Source organism: Zootermopsis nevadensis, unplaced genomic scaffold (assembly GCF_977971745.1).
Source record: "Zootermopsis nevadensis isolate Lab colony 2312 unplaced genomic scaffold, Znev_1.0 Znev_ptg000010l, whole genome shotgun sequence".
Lineage (NCBI taxonomy): Eukaryota > Metazoa > Arthropoda > Insecta > Blattodea > Termopsidae > Zootermopsis > Zootermopsis nevadensis.
Genome location: NW_028259142.1, coordinates 14440258 through 14458763, shown reverse-complemented (window position 1 = coordinate 14458763; position 18506 = coordinate 14440258). Strand labels below are relative to the sequence as shown.

General features: G+C 38.1%; 2 protein-coding genes across 3 annotated transcripts in view; one reads left to right on the top strand and one right to left on the bottom strand.

Annotated features, from left to right (window-relative positions):
* The window catches only part of LOC110841474 (smallish), a 139869-nt gene extending 130531 nt beyond the window's left edge, over positions 1–9338 (bottom strand). The window contains exon 1 of the mRNA XM_087346557.1: positions 9151–9338. The gene's annotated coding sequence lies outside the window, so the exon portion shown is untranslated. The remainder of the gene's footprint in view (positions 1–9150) is intronic.
* LOC110841472 (C2 domain-containing protein 5) overlaps positions 1–18506 on the top strand; it is a 199345-nt gene that overhangs the window by 124484 nt on the left and 56355 nt on the right. The window lies entirely within an intron of this gene.

Genomic DNA, 18506 nt, shown 5'->3' with positions numbered 1-18506 from the left:
TACTGAAGGTTATATAATTAAAAATATCGCTGTGGGCTGGACTAAATTTTTCCTGAAACTGAATGTTTGTGTTTATTTGTAGGTTAACTTATAAAACTGTAAGTACTGTTGAAAAATGTTTAAAATTAAATATTTTCTGTCTTAATGAATTATATTTCTGCATTTCATAGCACTCTGTATAAAGAACCACGTTTCAGAAATTCTGTGTGTTTGTTCAGTGTCCATGGTGACGGACTGAACTAAAATTGGACCAGCCGGCAAACTCCTACTGCAAAGTCCCGATACCAAATTTTATCAAATTCTATTCAGTAGTTTCAAAGACGAAACAGAAGAATGAGACATGCGGCTAACAGAAGTGATCTCTCTATAATGCGTTAATTTCATACAGTCTGTGCAAGTGATGAATAAATAAATTTCCAACAGATTTATAAATTACTTTTCATCTGTCACAAAAAAGCTAAAATAATAAACCTGAAGTAATGGAAACTCCTAGAATGAAGAGACATGGGCTCTCGTTCTAGAAAATTCTCAAATGGATGTTTTACTGACAACATGCTGCTCTCTGAACTCTGCTAGCCGACTCTGGGTCACGACACTCGGTGACCCTAGGAAAATGGGATGACGAAATAAAAAGATTGATTCTTGTCGGTTTCTGAACAGAAAGTGGACTATATTTATGCAGGCCGCGGAAACACAAAGAGGCTATTCATTTTCAATGCACTTCGCTATACCGAACGTATTTCACAGTGCACGGTGCTGTACCACATGCACGATACGAATAAACTGGGAGTGGGTGCAGGAAAATACGGCCCAACTAAAATACAAAGTATTAATGGAACGTCTGTGCCGCGTCAAATAGTTAACGATAATTCAATTTAGTTCTTTAAAAGAGTGTTTGCCAACAGCAAAGAGCTCCTGACAGGCAAACACTAATAAATACAAACATTAAATGAAAGCAAGTGAAGGCAAAACCCGACCCGACCTAACTTAACTCCTAGGGTGATAAATTCGTGACTTTGACATGACCTTGATCTATCCGTGACCTCAACTTGCCATGAGTATGGTCATTCGGAGACCCAAAGGTGGCTATCTTCTGGGTACTAGCGCCGTGGTAAACTTATACCAGACTACACGGTGTTAGAGTCCGGAAGACAGCCATCTTTGTACTCACCGCCGAGAGAACCTCAAATCATACTTAAGAATTAAACTAAATACATATAATAAATCTGAATATTCTCTCGTATAGAAAAAGTGCCCTCAAAGGAAACATTATTCGTCGCCCTGATGACGGAGGCAGTATGACCTCTGAAACGCTGGTTAACATCGACCAGACTACACAGCGCAACAATCCAGGAGACAGAAATCTTCATACTCACAAATCATATATTATTTTTACTGAAGAATGACCAAAACCTGCACATGTCATTTGCATTCTTTCGTTCCCTTTTTTGTGTTTCGTCTTGATATCTAACCTTGGTTTCCTCTGTGAATATAATATAGACGTGGTATGACCGTCGACATTGCTAAGACAGGATTACAGTTACAAGTAACAAGCAGTGCGGCAAGTCTTAAAACAACCATTGAGAAGCGCTGACAAATCGTCCTTTGAAGCTGAAGCTTGTCTAGATATTATTTAAAAATTGAGTTCCAATTGCAAAGAAAACACATAGCCCCTCCATTACAAAGCTCAGATGGCTAATGGTGATTAGCGAAATAGTTTGCTGTTTATTTTGAAAATCATATGAAAGCAGCTCATGAACATACTGTGTTGCAAAATGAACAAGTACGGATGATTATAGCAGGGCTTCAAAGGATAAATTCTGATTTTTCTTCACTGAGTTGATAAGTTATTAAACAGATCATTCAGTTGAAAATTGTGTTATGATTAAGTAAGTTCATGACCTCACTCTCTGCGACACGCGCTGCTTATGCCATTCTGCCATTCTCAGAAAGTGCGTCCTTCGTCCTTATTTGACATAATCAAATATAGCGTTCAGCTACCAACGAGAACTATTAAACAACTTCAAATCCTATATCGTTTCTCAGAAATCTGTTCGAGTTCGTCTCCTTTCATGGCAACGAAATACCACGGAGTTTGCATACAATTAAATCGTTTCTCGGTATTACAACATCCGAAACCACACCTCATCAAGTAAACAAAGAAAGGAATAAAAATGATGGTCTCCCATCTGTGCTACACACGGCACCCCTATTCATCCTCCTTTATTTTATAATCCGAATAATATCTATTGAACAGTCCAAATGACGAAGTTACGCTTACCAAGTTTTATAAGTCTTCCTGTCACTTCAATCGTCTTAGGTTAAAGTACTGTCCAAAGAACCCTGTTCTGAAATGCCTTCTTGGTGAAAGATTATGTTCCACACCCATACAAAACAACAGATAATATTACAGTTGAATACTACGTACTTTAATCTACAAGTTTTTTTATGGAGACGAGAAAATTTTGTCAATAATAATATTTATAAATATGCAGTTATCTGCCACTTGTTATTAGCTCATTTCTTTCTCGAATAAACTAATATAAAGATCAAAAACTAAAAAGAATCTTAAATAAAGTACATGGAAGCCCTGCATACTCTAAAATGGAGTACGTCTCTGTCTCCTTTTAAGATTGTCGACAACTTCGTACAGTCGACAACCCTGGGCTCGTTATTGTAAGATGTTGCTGTATTATAAGCAAAGGACAAATAAGCGGATCGTGTTGTGACTGCTATACAAAGTTTCCAAGTGTTTCTTCTCCGTGTGACCTTCCAAGGACATTTCACACTCCTCATTAGTTTCTTTTAGTGACACTCCGCTGGTATGAGTGGACATGTACGATATGTGTTACAGTGTCAACAACCAAGCTCCCAGATTCTTTAATTGTCTTATGTTCCCATTCTTACTGTCTTGAGCGTTTTCTCACACATTTTCCTTCTTCTATTCTTCCCCAGCGTTCGAGTGTTTTCTTGTAACTAGCACTCTCTAGCTTCAGTTGATCTGAATGAATACTGAAGAATCTACGTGCGGAAAGAATCAACAATTTTGGACTTTATCTCTGAGAAATATAAGTATAGGAATGGAGCAACTACTATGAAAAACAATACAGGAATCAAACAGTTTAAATCTGTTATTGAAATTGCCACATTATAAGCATGATACAGGATACATTTTAACGGTTAAGTTAAAATTCTTTAACTGATAACTGTATCTCCAATAATATGCATTCTCCACAGAATACATTTCGTGTTTGCATGCGCGATAGTTTCGTAACCATCGCAGAGACACGAATGAAACGAACAGAAACATGATGAAGGCAGTAAGCTCGTTTGAAACGTCGGTCTGTATCTACTTGAAACTACGTGCTACATCTCATTAGACAACCTTCTTCAAGGTTCATGCTGTTTATCAGCCATATTTTCTCAGTGTTGCCAACTTTTGAAGAAGTGGATTTAAACTGTCTTAATTTCTTTTTTTACTTTGTAATTACATCTCGTAGCCCCATGTTATTTTTTGTTCTTTCCAGGGGTTTTATACCAGCGACTTGGAACAATTAAAATTTTTACCATTCGTAATTTCGCCTCTACTTTGCCACAACTGTCACGTTTCGCCAGACTGTGAGATCGGACTGCGAAAACATGGAACAGAAGCTGCACGCGATCACATTCCAACACAACTCACGTTAGCAATCAGCTTAGTCTCTTTTTACGCAATAAAATGAAATACCAGGCTTATGAACCTTAGAGGAGAGTGCGTTTTGTGCCTCAGCGGATGGTTGTTTTGCAAATGGTTGTTGTGTTACAAAATTTATGTGACATCGATGTCATCAGTAACCCATCGCAACGAACTTCACATATTTCGATGAGACATCGTTTGCGTGGGAGAAACATGTAGCCCAGTGCCTGAGTGCAGTGTCTAGTTACGAAACAGTGTAGGTCTCGGAAACCCTACATTGTTTATTCTGGCGAGAAACGTGTCACACAATTCTAAAGAATTAAATTACTTTTGTGGAATCCATCCTCGGAACAACATAGGCAGAGGATGTTTTAGGAAAACGTGTTCAGAAGAATATTTGGACGCAAGTGAGAGGAAGCGGCTACCGAAATTTGGAGGGAATTGTATAATCAGAAGTTTTACAATTTGCACTCTTCGTCTTACAGAGCTGTTACTAGGGAGATCAAATAATTGTGCGATAAAATGAAGGAGTCATGTAGTACGGGCAAGAAAAATATTTTTACCTGGGAAACATGAAGGGAAGAAACAACTTGGGAGACCCAGTCATAGATGGGAAAACAGTGGCGTACTCAACACGTTCCTCAAGACTGCAAACACGCCTAAAATGGCCCACACAAAAATAGGATGTGACTGGATTAAACTGGCTCAGGACGGGTCCAGTGGCAGGTTCCTGTAAACAACTTTCGAGTTCCATAAAGTATGAGGAATTTCCTGATCAGCTGAGAGACTATCAGCATCTCAAGGATTCTGCTGTACGGTGTTAGAAACCAACCTCCGAGTCTCTGTTCTTTAATCGAGATGCATAAACTAAACGCATAATCGGAAGGTTCAACGAGTTAAAATGTCTGAAGTTCTGAACATATTAGTAAGTAAATTGGTATTATGGTCTACACTAAAAGCTATCTGTCGAATGGTACTGTCCTTTGTATCTGCCTGTTGTTACTACTTCATACGAGCCTCAAATCGAACAGTTAAATGTTAAATTTTAGTATTAAAATAAATTCATAAAGCAGTAAAGAAAATCCGTAGTATTGAATTAAATTCGTATTTCATCCTAGCCGTTTCGGAAATAAAATTTTCAACCACTTTCTTATTATTTCGATGTAATACACATAATGGATGCCCCTGGATTCATAGACGATATTTCTGTGTCTTTCTGCATGCAGGCTTACTCAAATACAGCTGGCTCAGTCACTTCCATGTGTTCACGACTCTGTATAAGCAAAACTAAATTCTTAAACTTAGAATCAGCAAACACATGTTTTGCACGGGCAGACGAGCGGTAATTTTAAGGCTTGGTTAACTGTACAGCGCGCCTTCGTTCCTATATGGATCGAGCCCAATATGGAGTTGCAGCAGTACAAATAAGAAGAACCAATACACGCAGAGCCGCTCTTAACGCACAGTTAACGTTCCTAGAATGTGTTCGTAATTCTGGTTGCTGTTTCCCTGAAGCTCAATCTTCTAATCGGGGGGGGGGGGGGGGGGGGTTTACATTCCCGAACGACTGAAAAATGACCAAAAGAATTTATCGGTCTAAGATTTTATTCGGATGATTTCGGATGAGAGAGTAGGCGTTCCTATGACAAGTCAAGCGGAGAGTGTACGCGCGTCATCATACAAGTTTGTATAACCGAAATTTCGTAAAATGAGGACTGGCTCTTTCTTCTACCGCTGTTAAAAGATACACGCAAAGAATTCCAGAAGGGACTTTCGTTGCTGCTGATGGTAATTTGGTGGGGGAGAACATAAAGAAACAGTTTTAAAAATAAATATACATATAATTAAATATGATGGAACGTATCCAAAGTGGCAACTGTGGATATTTCAACACGTGATTATCCGTGAAACAAAAAGAATTATTAAATAAATTCTGGAAATGCTAGTTATTATTCGGGCGTATGCTGTACAAAGTTCTGAAGATCAGAATGCACTGACGTTCTGCCAGTACGTTTTGCACATGACATGCTTTAAGACCTAAACAGCGAGACCGAAAGACAGTTTAGTGAAAAACGGTCATAAAAGAAACAGTAGGGCGGTGTGAACTCTTTCTCCAGAATAATTATTTGGTTGTCTATCGTGGTTCTTTAGTGGTATTATAACTATTTCGAAATCATGAAAATACAAAATAACAAACGAAGTGAAATTACCTTTAATAAATGGAAACTGCTTTAAGGAAAAATGTAAGAAAAAAAGAAAGCATTCGACGGAAATATTTTACATGAATATTTACTGTTTTTCTTTTCATATAATTTTATTCGTGGAATTTTATCTGAGACAGAACATTCCTTCCACTAATGGGAAATAGCTGAGCTCCACCGTCGGCAAAATATGTACAGAATGTTCTGATGGAGTGGGCACTTCAGAAAGAAAGGAAGCAAGGAAGAAAAAATAAACTCATGCTTGTGACTGAGATCATAAATACATCTCGTTTGAGCTGTACAGAATTATTACGCGTTCTGCATTAAATGGACGCATACAGAGCTGGCCATGTCTGTCTGGCTGTATGATTCAACTCCAGAACCACTGGATGGATATGGATAAAATTTGGTACGGATTTATACCTCTGGATGTTAACCTAAACCCGTACTTTTTTATTTCACACAATCGGCAATATTAATATGGTGGACGAACGAATTTGTGAGGTGGGATCGACACTAGCGCCACTTACTGTAGGGTTATACTATGATGTACGGTCACTGATTTCGAAAAATAGACAACTTTGATGTACTTATTCTGTGTAAATTATAAAACAAGAACATGAAAGTTGCATTAAGTAATATGAAGCCTCGGATTCGATCCTATGACTGATTAATTATGAGCCGAGTACAGTACCACAGACCTAACTCGCGTTCTTGTTAATTAACGGTACATGAAGTGTGCAGTTAGAAATTAAATTTTAAATAAGATAACTGACAGTTACCTCTTTTATAAATGTTTTTCTTTCCCTTAAAACAGGTCAAGAGACATTTCAACATCTCCGTCAGTTTAAATACGAAGTACGTCTGAATTTATGTTGTTCTTTCAACAATAAGTTTCCGTTAAGCAACCGAACCAGTAGAGTTTGAAACGTATGCTCATGTATGCATGTTATTATATCTATCGTCTATGGTCTATAGCTACGCACATGCTGGTGATACTTTTGTTAACCCAAAATTTGTGTAATGTATGATAGGCCTGTACAATTGGAATTCAAAATCTGCAAAGAACGCATTTGGAATCTGCGTTTTCAAGAACGGATTACACTCTTACAGTCTTATTTTGTGCTTAATCAAGTTTTTGTGTTAAAATTAAACCTGTATGAAAAGGAAGGAAAAAATGTTAGGGTCTTTTATAAACATACGCGATGTGATGTTCTCAGGGCGATGAAGATGCCGATGTTGGAGTTTGGGGTTGTAACGACGCGTAGAAAATATGCTGTCTTTTAAACAACATCGCAAATTGCGTTTTCCCTTTTATCCTAAGCAATTCCACCACCAGGAGATACTGCTAAAGTCTCTTACGTAATGCCGCGGATGTGCTGGCCGCTGCCATAACTGAACGAGGCGTTTCATGGTAGCTGATGTGATGATGACCCGCGAGAACCCGTTACACAGATGTTCAACTTCGGTCATTTGTATTCGTTTTTCTCTCTCGTTATCACTTATACCAGTTTCTGATTCTCTTCCTGATTAAAGTTTTAGAAATCCGATCAATAACGCTTCGATGAAGTTGACATTACTTTCAGCGAACTAGTAACATTTAATAGGCGTTAATTAGCGACGTGAGAAATTGATAAAGGGTAAACCGATTCAACGTGTCGAACGATACGAGACACGGATAAAATGCATGGCTGCATAACCGTCTCATTGCTAATATAAGATATGAATGTATAATAACTTAGCAGGTTACAATTTCCGGAATTCTAACGACATTTTGATAACAAAATTAAACTGTACTAAAAATATACACCCCTAAAAATATTAAACTGTACCCATGTTTTAGCACGCCATGAAGAAGTATGGCGAATAGAGGCCAAGCTCCACGTATTCTTATTTTCGGCACGTGGGAAGTGGTCAGTTTCACGCTCCGATCTCGCTTTGTTGTGGCACAGAATCTCCAGTGTCGGCTTCAGACACAGTGACGGCGAAGAGAAAAGTACGAGAACCTGCCGGGAATCGAACGCTGGTCGACAGACCCGTAGCCAGTCACTTCAATGACTGTCCAGGCTCAAATAAAACATTATTTGAACGTGAACAGCTTCAATAAGGAGTTTAAAAGCTCGTCTAAATAGTATTTATGAATACAGAAAACTACCGCCATTACAAAGATAAACGTGTTGAGGTATTTAAGTAAATAATCGTTGTTTACACTGATAATCAAATGTAAATCATAAATACAAAATGCAGAGTTACTGATTGTCAAAACAGATGGTATATAAAATTACCACTTGGCTTCAAAGCGTAACAAATGCACTTAAAAACGTTTTAAATTTCAGAAATTCCTCATAAATTATACATCCGTCTTTTCAGTCCTGCAATTCGCATCGACTTAGGTACGAAACGCAAGTACTCTGGACTTCTAAACGAACTCTTTGAAGATCGTCTGTGTCGTTTCATTCTGACAAGCGCATGGAGAATTTTTAGTCGATTAAGGGAGGTCCATTCCAATGTTCACACGAACCCGCCTCTGCGACTTATTCTGAGCCAATTGAATCCATTCCATATTAATATTATTTCCACATGTACGTCCAGGTATTCCAAGTGATCTCTTTCATCTAAATGTTCCAATTATAATGTTGGGAATTCTTTTCATCTCTCCCCCCCTGCGTGTTATGTCTCGCCCATCTCATTACCACAATAAAATATGTTGAAAAAAAATACGAGGCTCCACATATGCAGTTCTCTCCAGCATTCTTAATTTAACGTTAATCAACTTTTAACGCAAAGACTTCGTCAAATATATTATGCACATTTCTTAATAACAATCAGCCTCGAATAATTAGCGTTGTTTCATCATTGATAATTATGCAGTAAAATACTCACTGCTCTCAACAGTCTTTGCCCTTGAAATGTGCAGAAATCAACATTTGAATTCTGTCGTTTCAGTCCAGCACCTACGCGTTATTTAACAAATCTGCTTGCACAAATACATGTATGTACTGCACATAACATTCCAGCCACTGATGCGGTAGATTCGCTTCCGGTCCTCAGCGAGGGATTGTTACTAACAATATCGCTTGAGAGATCCATTGTCATCAAATATATAAGAGGAATCTGTGTGATTTTACAGTTAACTGTTCATGAGGGAATAATTAAAATACAGTCTCACCCCATCCTGTGTGGTGCAACCCTCCAGCATCCTCATGGTCCAAGTGCTCTGAACATTGATCCACTAAAAAAATGCTTGCGCCACGTACAATCAATAAAACTTACCTTATTGTCCTGCATATCAGCAACAAGAATTATCCCAGGTGATGAAACTTTGATGCACTTTTATATATAAAACAAACGAAGGCGAATTGTAAACAATGCAAGCACGGTACACTACGACCAGTGAAACAGCAGTCGCGAAACTAACACTTAATACTCACTACTCGGCTTCTCTCGAACTATTGGCCCTCGCTGGAGTTACGCTGCTTCGCTTGGCTAGGGACTAGCCGCTGGAACGTAGCTTTCGTTACCTCTTCCGTCACCAGATGGCTTTAGTTATCTTCAGCGTGCGAACACAGGAACTGACAGAAGGACGAATTGTATTATCCAGAATGTTACACGCGTATCGTCGAAGGTGATGGATGCATAGCGAGGCTACAGAATCACCAGGCTATACGAGAATTTACGACAATCGCCCTCGTAGACCAGTAATCAAGGGGCGGTAATCTACCACTGGCACCAATGTCCTTTCAACAAGTTAACACGTTGTCAGGCAAAACTGCCAAGAAATAAAATAAATAAACAGATAATTAAAAAGAAAGAATGAGATAAACACGGGAAAAAAGGAAGAGAAGAAAAAATGACATGGTTTAATCTCATATAACAGTGTTTACGAACTGCCGGTCCACGGACCCATAGGAGTTAACAAGTAATTTTCATTGATACTGTATTGTTGCAATGAGCCGGGATAGCTCAGTCAGTATAGTGACTAGCTATGGGCTGGACGGCCGGGGTTCGATCCCCGACGGGGGCAGAGGATCTTTCCTCTAGCCTCTGCGTCCAGACCGGCTCTGGGGCCCACCCAGCCTCCTCTACAATGGGTACCGGGGTCCTTTCCCGGGGGTAAAGCCGGCCGGGGCGTGATGCTGACCACTCACCCCCATCTAGTGCCGGGGTCAAGGAAGAGAGGAGCTATACCTCCACTCACCCCAAACGCCTACATGGCGTATAGTGGGACAAACTTTACTTTTTACTGTATTGTTGCAAGAAATCTTTTACATCAGCTTTTAGTTCCATATTTGAGTAGAAACATGAACAAAATACGACACTTTACACCTGTGTTTTTGTTGGTCTTTTTTTCTATTCGTTTAATGTAATTAATAAAATGTAGAATGTAATTTTGGGGTGGGGGCCCACGGTGCCAGCGGAGATTGCACGCGCTTAGCCATGTTAATGTTACTTTTCATCTTAAGTACTTAAATCTTGCATAAGATTGAAGCTACAATCAAGTATTAATTTAAAAAGTAAGACCATAATCTGGCCATAAGAAAACACTTTCCTCGACTTACGCGCAGAAACCACCACATTGTTTCGAGATATTTTTACATGAAACCTAAACTAGGGTTCACACATACTTAAAAAAGTGACTCATATAAAGTGACAGATATAAATCGGTTCTTAACGTAAATATGACTCCCTTAATAATGCACAACATTTAATGAAATACTTTTCGATATGACAGATAAAACAGAAGAAACAAGAACGTTTGGTTTTATGTAGTGTTGACATCTGTTTATGATTTGCTTTGAAGAAATTTTCATTCGAAATAAATTCAGCTTCAAGATTAATTATGGGCACAGAATGCCAAGAAATGCATTTGAAAATACGTGTATAATCCTACTATTCTAAAATTTAGTACGTCTTACCATTCGTGTTCTGACTTCAGAGTGCTGAAACGCGAATAGCATTATCGTTAATTAAGGTGTTGCTAAATACATCCAGAACGTGCAGGATCTTTGTGTTATAAATCTAATATCCGTGACGACAATATCAAGTAAGCGTCTCTTCAAGTTTAAGCAGTCATTTAGCATCGCTGAGTCGTGTTATTTATCGTTTAATTCATTCTGTCAGTTGAGTCAATCACGATAAAGTGCGCAGATTCATATTGAAATTCCACGCCTGAAACAAGGCGACACGCGCTTGTCGCCCCGATTTGAACACCGATGTGACTTCATTTGCATATTACACGATAGTCTGAGTCATGACGCATTTTATTCTCCGATTTATGCTATATTTTTATGGTCTTTATGGCAGCGAAAATTTTATTTTAAGTAAGATAAGTATGGTTAAAGAAATTAAATGTTATTTTACTAGGAACTATAGTTTTTAACAAAACAACCACACAGCGGAAAACAAATATTTAAGATGACTGTCTCCTGGGTTGTTGCGCCATGTAGTTTGGTAGAAGTTTGCCGACGTTTCGGAGGTGTTTGCTGCCTCAGTCATCAGGGCGATGAATAGTAAACCAGAAAAGCTAACTTCATATTCTCCGCCGTGAACCTGAAATTACAATGGTTTACAAGGAACTGGGGTGTCGTGGTGTTGAATTTTTAAAAATGTCCCAGTCCTGGTGTCTTATGAAAGCGGTAATGAATCTTCGGGTCCCATAAAAGTGACCAGCTGAGAGACTATGAGCTCTCAAGAACTGTATTCTATGGAGTTAATAGTAATGTAGGTTTCATCACAGATACATAATAAAACTTTATTACTTTAATTGCTACGTTCCTCGTCCAGCCTTATTTATTCAACGTCATCATGCTGACAGCTACGTACGACTGATATTTATACTCGGGACAGCTGCTTCTCTGAGTTGGAAGAGCTGCAGTCAAATGGCTCCATTAACATAACAAATACTAAGTAGTTCATAGCACCTAGCAGCTGTCATCATTCTTTTAAAATCGGGGGTCACATAGCTCCTTCTTATCACTCACTGGCTGTCTTGTTATAAATGCGGGAAAATTCATTAAAACTTCATGTAATTTACTTAAAATGCTGCTAACTTACGAACGTAAATATATTCATGTAGGCCTGTTACTCAGTTTTTAATAAGTTAATTTTATTAAATATTGATTTAATATTAATTACATGTTTAACTTAGAGGTAACTATTTTGTATCGCGCACGATGATACGTTACAATAAAACTGTTATTACACGGGCCACGCAATAAATTTGGAGGGTAGCGGATTCAGAACCTCTGGGTTACAGCCAGACCTGTGATATTTCTCAGAAATTTGTAAAGTGTGCAAATAGTTTATACTACAGTATAGTGTCAAATGATAGAGCGATTAATGAATAGTGAATTGCACAGGATGTGGAAGGAAGCCGTCGTTGCCTAGTTCAATGTATAGCCCGGAATTTGCTGGAGGAATTGACGAAATCCATGATAAATCCTCGATAAGGATACCATATCTCCAAGTCGAAATTTAAACCTTCTGAATATGAAATAGCTGTTATAGTTTAGACCTGTGTAAATTGTAACTCCATTGGCACACGAATGTTTACTTTTGTGAGCTTTTATTATATCGTATCTGTGTTTAGGCTGGTTGTAATTAAGAGGGATTAAATGACCAGTTCTGATTTGAATATAAAACATATAGTAATTAGTTCGTCTGCTAATTTGTCTTACTGATGTTAGTAAGCTGCTAATTATGAACCAAGCAGAAATGAGTAATAATCACAGCATATTTGTTCTTTTTATTGTCCCAAGATTTTTCTTAATAGAAACGTCTCTTAAAAACAACATTTCTGGGTTGCCCCTGACCCATGTTCAGTGTTTAAGCATAGCAGCACTTCAAAGATGAAGAAAGTTAAAGCTATCTCTTCAGAATTCAGTGAAAGGAAATTTAAAACAGTTTCTCTTCATGTGTATATTCTCAGCATTACAATTAACATTGTAAGTATGAGCTTTGCTCGGGAGGTTCTACTTTTACCAAAGTCGAATGTACGTGGAAGACATTACTGAGTAGGCTGAAGTGTTGTCTGCGGTCCTTTGCGTATTAACAGAGCAGACATTTGCCAATCCGTGCCTAAGGTGCGGCCAGGCCGTGCGTTTGGAACAGAGCCTAGAATTCGCAAGTGCGTGAAAATATTCTTTATCTTTCTTTTGCTGTTTGGGTCTTCTTTAAATAACTTTCGGCTCAACGTGTTTGTTATCTACAACAGTCTTCCTCGATATTTCCTGATTCGCGATCCGGTAACATACCAGTGGTTTTCTCGAAAACCAGGCTCTGTTTCACATTATATATACAGTACAGCCGACGTATAAAGATCCCATTCGTAGTATAAATCGCATGTTTAAACATACAGGTTATATCTACAAAATAAAAATTAACGTCTTTATGTAGAATTAATGTCACACGAGAATAAAACAAATTATTATACCCTAACTTCACGGACACATTTATATGACCGTGGAAACATAACGAAAGATAACATCTGAATTAAGCCGCTGGACCGAAATTTACGAGAACAGCAGCAAAATAAATGTGGACGAACTAACAAAATGGGAAGACGTATTTGACCCTTCGAAGCTGAAGACCGTCTAAGTAATATTTAAGAATTCAGTCCATACCGATGATGGCGGCAGCACGCACCTCTGAAACGACGGTAACATTATACCAGACTACACGGAACAACAACCCAGAGAAGATATCTTCAGACTCAGCGCTGTGAGAACTAGAAATCTGAACTATGCTACTTTGTATATCAAATCTAAAACTTCTTGACGATGGTGAAGAGTCAATTGAATAAAAATTTACTTGGAGATTATCCATCGTCTAGTAATAAAACGTAAAAAACGTAAAACGACGTTTCGGAGATGGGGCTAATCCCTATCTCCGGAGATAGGGATTAGCTCTATCTAGTGGGCCCAACTGAGTAGGAACCTGAAGACGGAGATAGAGCCCCATCTCCGAAACGTCGTTTTACGTTTTTTACGTTTTATTACTAGACGATGGATAATATCCAAGTAAATTTTTATTCAATATGCTACTTTGGTACATTTTTTTTCCATCGTCTGTTTTGCAGTCTAGAATTGAAGTCGATGATAATTAGTTTATATGGGTTAGATTAGGAAAAATATGGAGTGGAAGAAAGAGCAGATATATACCGATGTAGGCGTAGTGGAGAAAAAAATTTGTAAATTTGACGTTGATCAGACATGCACAAATGGATATGAATTCAATACAAATATCATCAATTACACAGTCATCCTATCACTTATTAACCAATATGTTTAATACTGATAAGGTCTACTTTCGTTTGAAGGTGATAATAACTTGACCCTTGATTTCTTCACATGGGTAGCCGAAGTAAATGAGCAGCCGTCTTCTGACTGGGCGGAAACTCGAAACTTATGAAATACGATACCGTAAGTTGCAGTTGGCTGGAGTCGAACTCTATATCGAAAAGATCGAAAGACCCTACCCAGGTCAGTGGAGCTTCACGAGTTGATTTGTGGTGACGTAGTGTGACGTAGGAAAAGCTGAAAGATGACAGTTTCACGTGTGGCTAAGTACGAGTGTGAACTGCACATCAGTGCAAATTAGTGTCGACTGCACTGGGTAATACTTGAATGTCGGTATCTTGTTCTTTCGCCTCCAAAGCAGTGAATATTTCCGTTTCGAGGTTTAGAAATCAAATCGGATCTTTCATCCCCTCTTTAACCGTAGTGTCACAAATTTAAAACGACTTTATATTTCAGCCGTAGAACACAAGATATCTTTACGTGATGGAAGTAAAGTGGGAACCCCAAGTTCAACATGTGCAGATTTCGTTAATTCAGAGATGGAATATATCGGAATTAATGATTTGTGTACGATAGATCCCCGATTATCCGGGTTGGTTGAGAAATATAGTTTCCTGCTAATCGAAACTCCGGAAAAAATCACAAAGATGAAGGAAAAACACGCAATAATGTAAAAAATATGTAAGTTTATTTACAGACATAAACTACTTAAATATTTAATGATTTACTAATAACAGAAAGGAAAGTTTAATACAGAACATACCAACTATCTTTTAAAAAATAATTTCAGAGGATAGTAATAAAATTCTATTGTCGTAAACTTTTAGCAACAACTGATTTATATTTTTACGTTATATAACATGACATTGTTATATTCTTGCCCTTCTTTTTAAACTTTTGTAACCGATATTCTAAATTAATTTTTAATTTTTGTTTAAACAGAAAGACTCCGGTTAATTCGCCCCCGGATAATTGGGAGAATTTACTATATACAATAATATAAGGCTAACCGTAGTGTGGAGACCAGGACATATGAAGCTACTGCTGAGAAACACCATATAAAGGTCTGGACACGTAATCCTGGAAGTTTTGAACTGTAGAACAAATGAAGATAATCTTCTCACGGAACCAGATTCCTGCGCTGTGGGAATTGTTTGTTCAGTTCCTGTTTTTCTGCTTCCTTTGCGATTGATTGGTGGCATTCAGTGAAAGTTCTTCCAAATAGGTGAATCGCATAATAAGCAGTAATTTCCCTTGAGGCCATTGTTCGCTTCCAGAAGTCTTAGCACACCTGCAAGGCTTGGCTTGTCTGCATTAAAATTGCTGGTGGAAGAAAGCTGTGATATCATTAGCCTACTTTAACTCTCTATCCGTTGGATAACACGAGTGAATTGTCTCTAATACAGCGACCTAAGGGCAACATTCATACAAAACAAATGTTTTTCGTTCATCAGGGGTTTCTGTAGTGACTTTTACAGTGAGAGTTTTACTGAACACCTTAGAACTTCGTGGAACAGCTAGTAAACTTCAGTGTATGAATGTAAATATTTTCTGGATGTGCGGAAGTGTTTTGTGATAACAAATGTTAAAAATGTGCAGCTTTGTCAAAGTAACTTTTGTGGAATGCGAAACAACAACATGGAAATTGCACTAAATATTTATTTAGCCTTTGGTTTTATGACGAGACTAAAACGATTTGGAGTTAGACATGTAGCTTCTTATGTGAATAAAAACCATAATCACAGACCTATCTATGAAATGGAATTAAATTCTCGTATCATACAGACGCAAATAGTCTTAGAAGCATAAGCAGTCGGGTGGGAAATATTGCAAATGGAAATGAGTCACAATTTTACAATCTGAAAGTAAATTAATATTACCTGTTAGCCTTACCTTAGGCCTATAAACTGAAGCATGTAAAGAAAATATGTCGTACATTCTTTCGTTAAATTATTATTTTTTAAAACTTCTCGCATTCTTGAATCGTTCGTAGTTTCTTAAATGAATTATATAGGATATATACAAGAAAAGAAAATACATAAAGAAAAAGCAGATCTAAAGATGACGTTGCTACGAACATGATGATCAAAGTTCTTGACTCAATTGGCAGCGTTTTCGAAACACGCATGCAGGATATAAACACATTTATTTATAAATTATTCACTTCAATCACGCCCATAATTTCATTCACTTTGAGGGTCCTCTCATGGCCCTCTTCCAAGATGATAGTAGTGTATGAGGCTAATAAACCTTGGGAAATAATCCTACAAGACTACAACAGGCTAATGCCCCACGAAAATAACGATGTGACGATGGCTACATAATTGCAATTAAGAACTGGCAGGCGATTTCGTCAGACTAAAACTGATTTAGAATGGTATTAGTATTTATATCCATGTTGATTAACCCATACAGCGCCAAGATCGATTAGTTAGACGGTAAACCATGCAAGCGCTGTGTAACTAAGTGACTAAGGCGTGTCAGGATAGTGACAGGAGGACATCGTTGACTAGACATTTGGCTAGCATAGGGAAAAAGGAATATATATATATATATATATATATATATATATATATATATATGGAATTTTACTTGGGAATTGTTCTGGAAAATGACCACTTGCTAGAGAAAGAAATAGGAGGATGACATTGTAATTGATATTATAAAAAACATTGTGAGATGAATGGATCTCATTCAGAATTATTCTGTCACAGAGTTAATGCCAGCGTCATTAAAACAGCCTTGGGATTTGACATGTCAGTCAATTTTTTTGGCAACTTTAATTATCTGTGTTGGCAGAGGAGAAATATTTTAGGTGGGTTATTATTATTATTATTTAGTATTCTGTCTGACGACAGGTCCATATGAACAGGATCCTTCCATCCTTTTCTCGGACTGGGACCTGTTCATATACGTTCTTGGCAGATGATCCAGAAGTGGTTTGCCATTGCCTTCTTCTGTGTGTGAATGGAGTAATTGTTGGGATGCCACGGAGAAACCGGGGAAGCCCCCAGAGGAAAACTCCGTGTTGCCTAGGCCACGGCCTTGCCCAACACAAGTTATAAATTCGGGCACCGCCGGGAATCGAACCCGAGACCCCAGGATTACAAGGCCAGCGTTCTAACCGAGGAAATATAAACGTTCCATTCGTGTATAATACATTTCAAGAGATAAAATCAAAAAAGGAATTTACAACAATATGCAAACACTTTTGGAACTTAGGGTGTCGGCACTGAATGTCAATCAAATGCAAGTCCATAATTGGTCATGTCGTGTTTTAAATGCCTTTATCCTTCTCCGAAGAGGACATTTGCGCCTACTATGTCAGCAACCAGCAGTTACGCTCAAAGTTTCACGAAGCTGATGTAACGTCTGCAAACAGAACTTGAAAATTCCTTCTTTTTTTCACAAAAGAACACATTGCACTTTGTTAGATAGTTTAATTTTTCTTACGAATGACTTGTTGCTATTTGCTAACATAAGAATGGCTTCTTTCAATTGAAAAATAAGAGGGGAATTAGAAAAGTAAGGACAGTATTGGAATATTTTCGTTGTATGATTGGCAGCATTGCTAAGGCCTGGTCATATTGCAGCTCAAGGTCAGACAGTGACATGCTGCGAGTGTGGTTCAGTTGTAGTTTATTTGTGTCGAGTGAGTGAGGATTAAAGATGTTTTCTACACTCGAGGTTTGCGCTAGAATTTGTCGGGAAGGGGTGGACTTCGTCTTTTAAGATGCGACAGGACTCCACGGGGATGACGTGTCGTGTTAGTACGTGCAGTTTTGTGCCTAATTGCCTCTTATATCAGTATGAAGATGTTCACTGACTCTTTGGCTTTGTGGTGAAGCGCCTGCAGCTTCTTGCAGCTCTGTGGTCCACCACTTGATTACTCTGGACTTGCATGCCCTTGCGTGACTTGAAGAGGTTAGGACGAAAGGGTGCAAGGATGGGCGCAACGGGCCACGTACAGTCTGTCCAAAACGTTCTTACTTTTCTTTATGAAGCACTAGAACAGTGTTTTCTAGATGGACTTGTTCTGGTATATTTGCATAACGTGTATATAATCGACGCAGTATGTCTAGATTGTTTTAGTTCATATACATCTACTGAAATTGAATTAAAAATGATGCAATACAAGGGAGTTATTTAAGAGGTGCTGGAGAAAAATTTAGTTTTGGTTTGTATCTGCGAATTATAAACTAATTTATCCGAAGCTCAAATTTGATTTTATAACATGTCCCAAACGACTCCCCATTCCATTATGTATCTGGAGCTTCTTCCCAGAGTTAAGTCGGCTGGAACATAAAGCTGACTACTCATACCCGTACACAG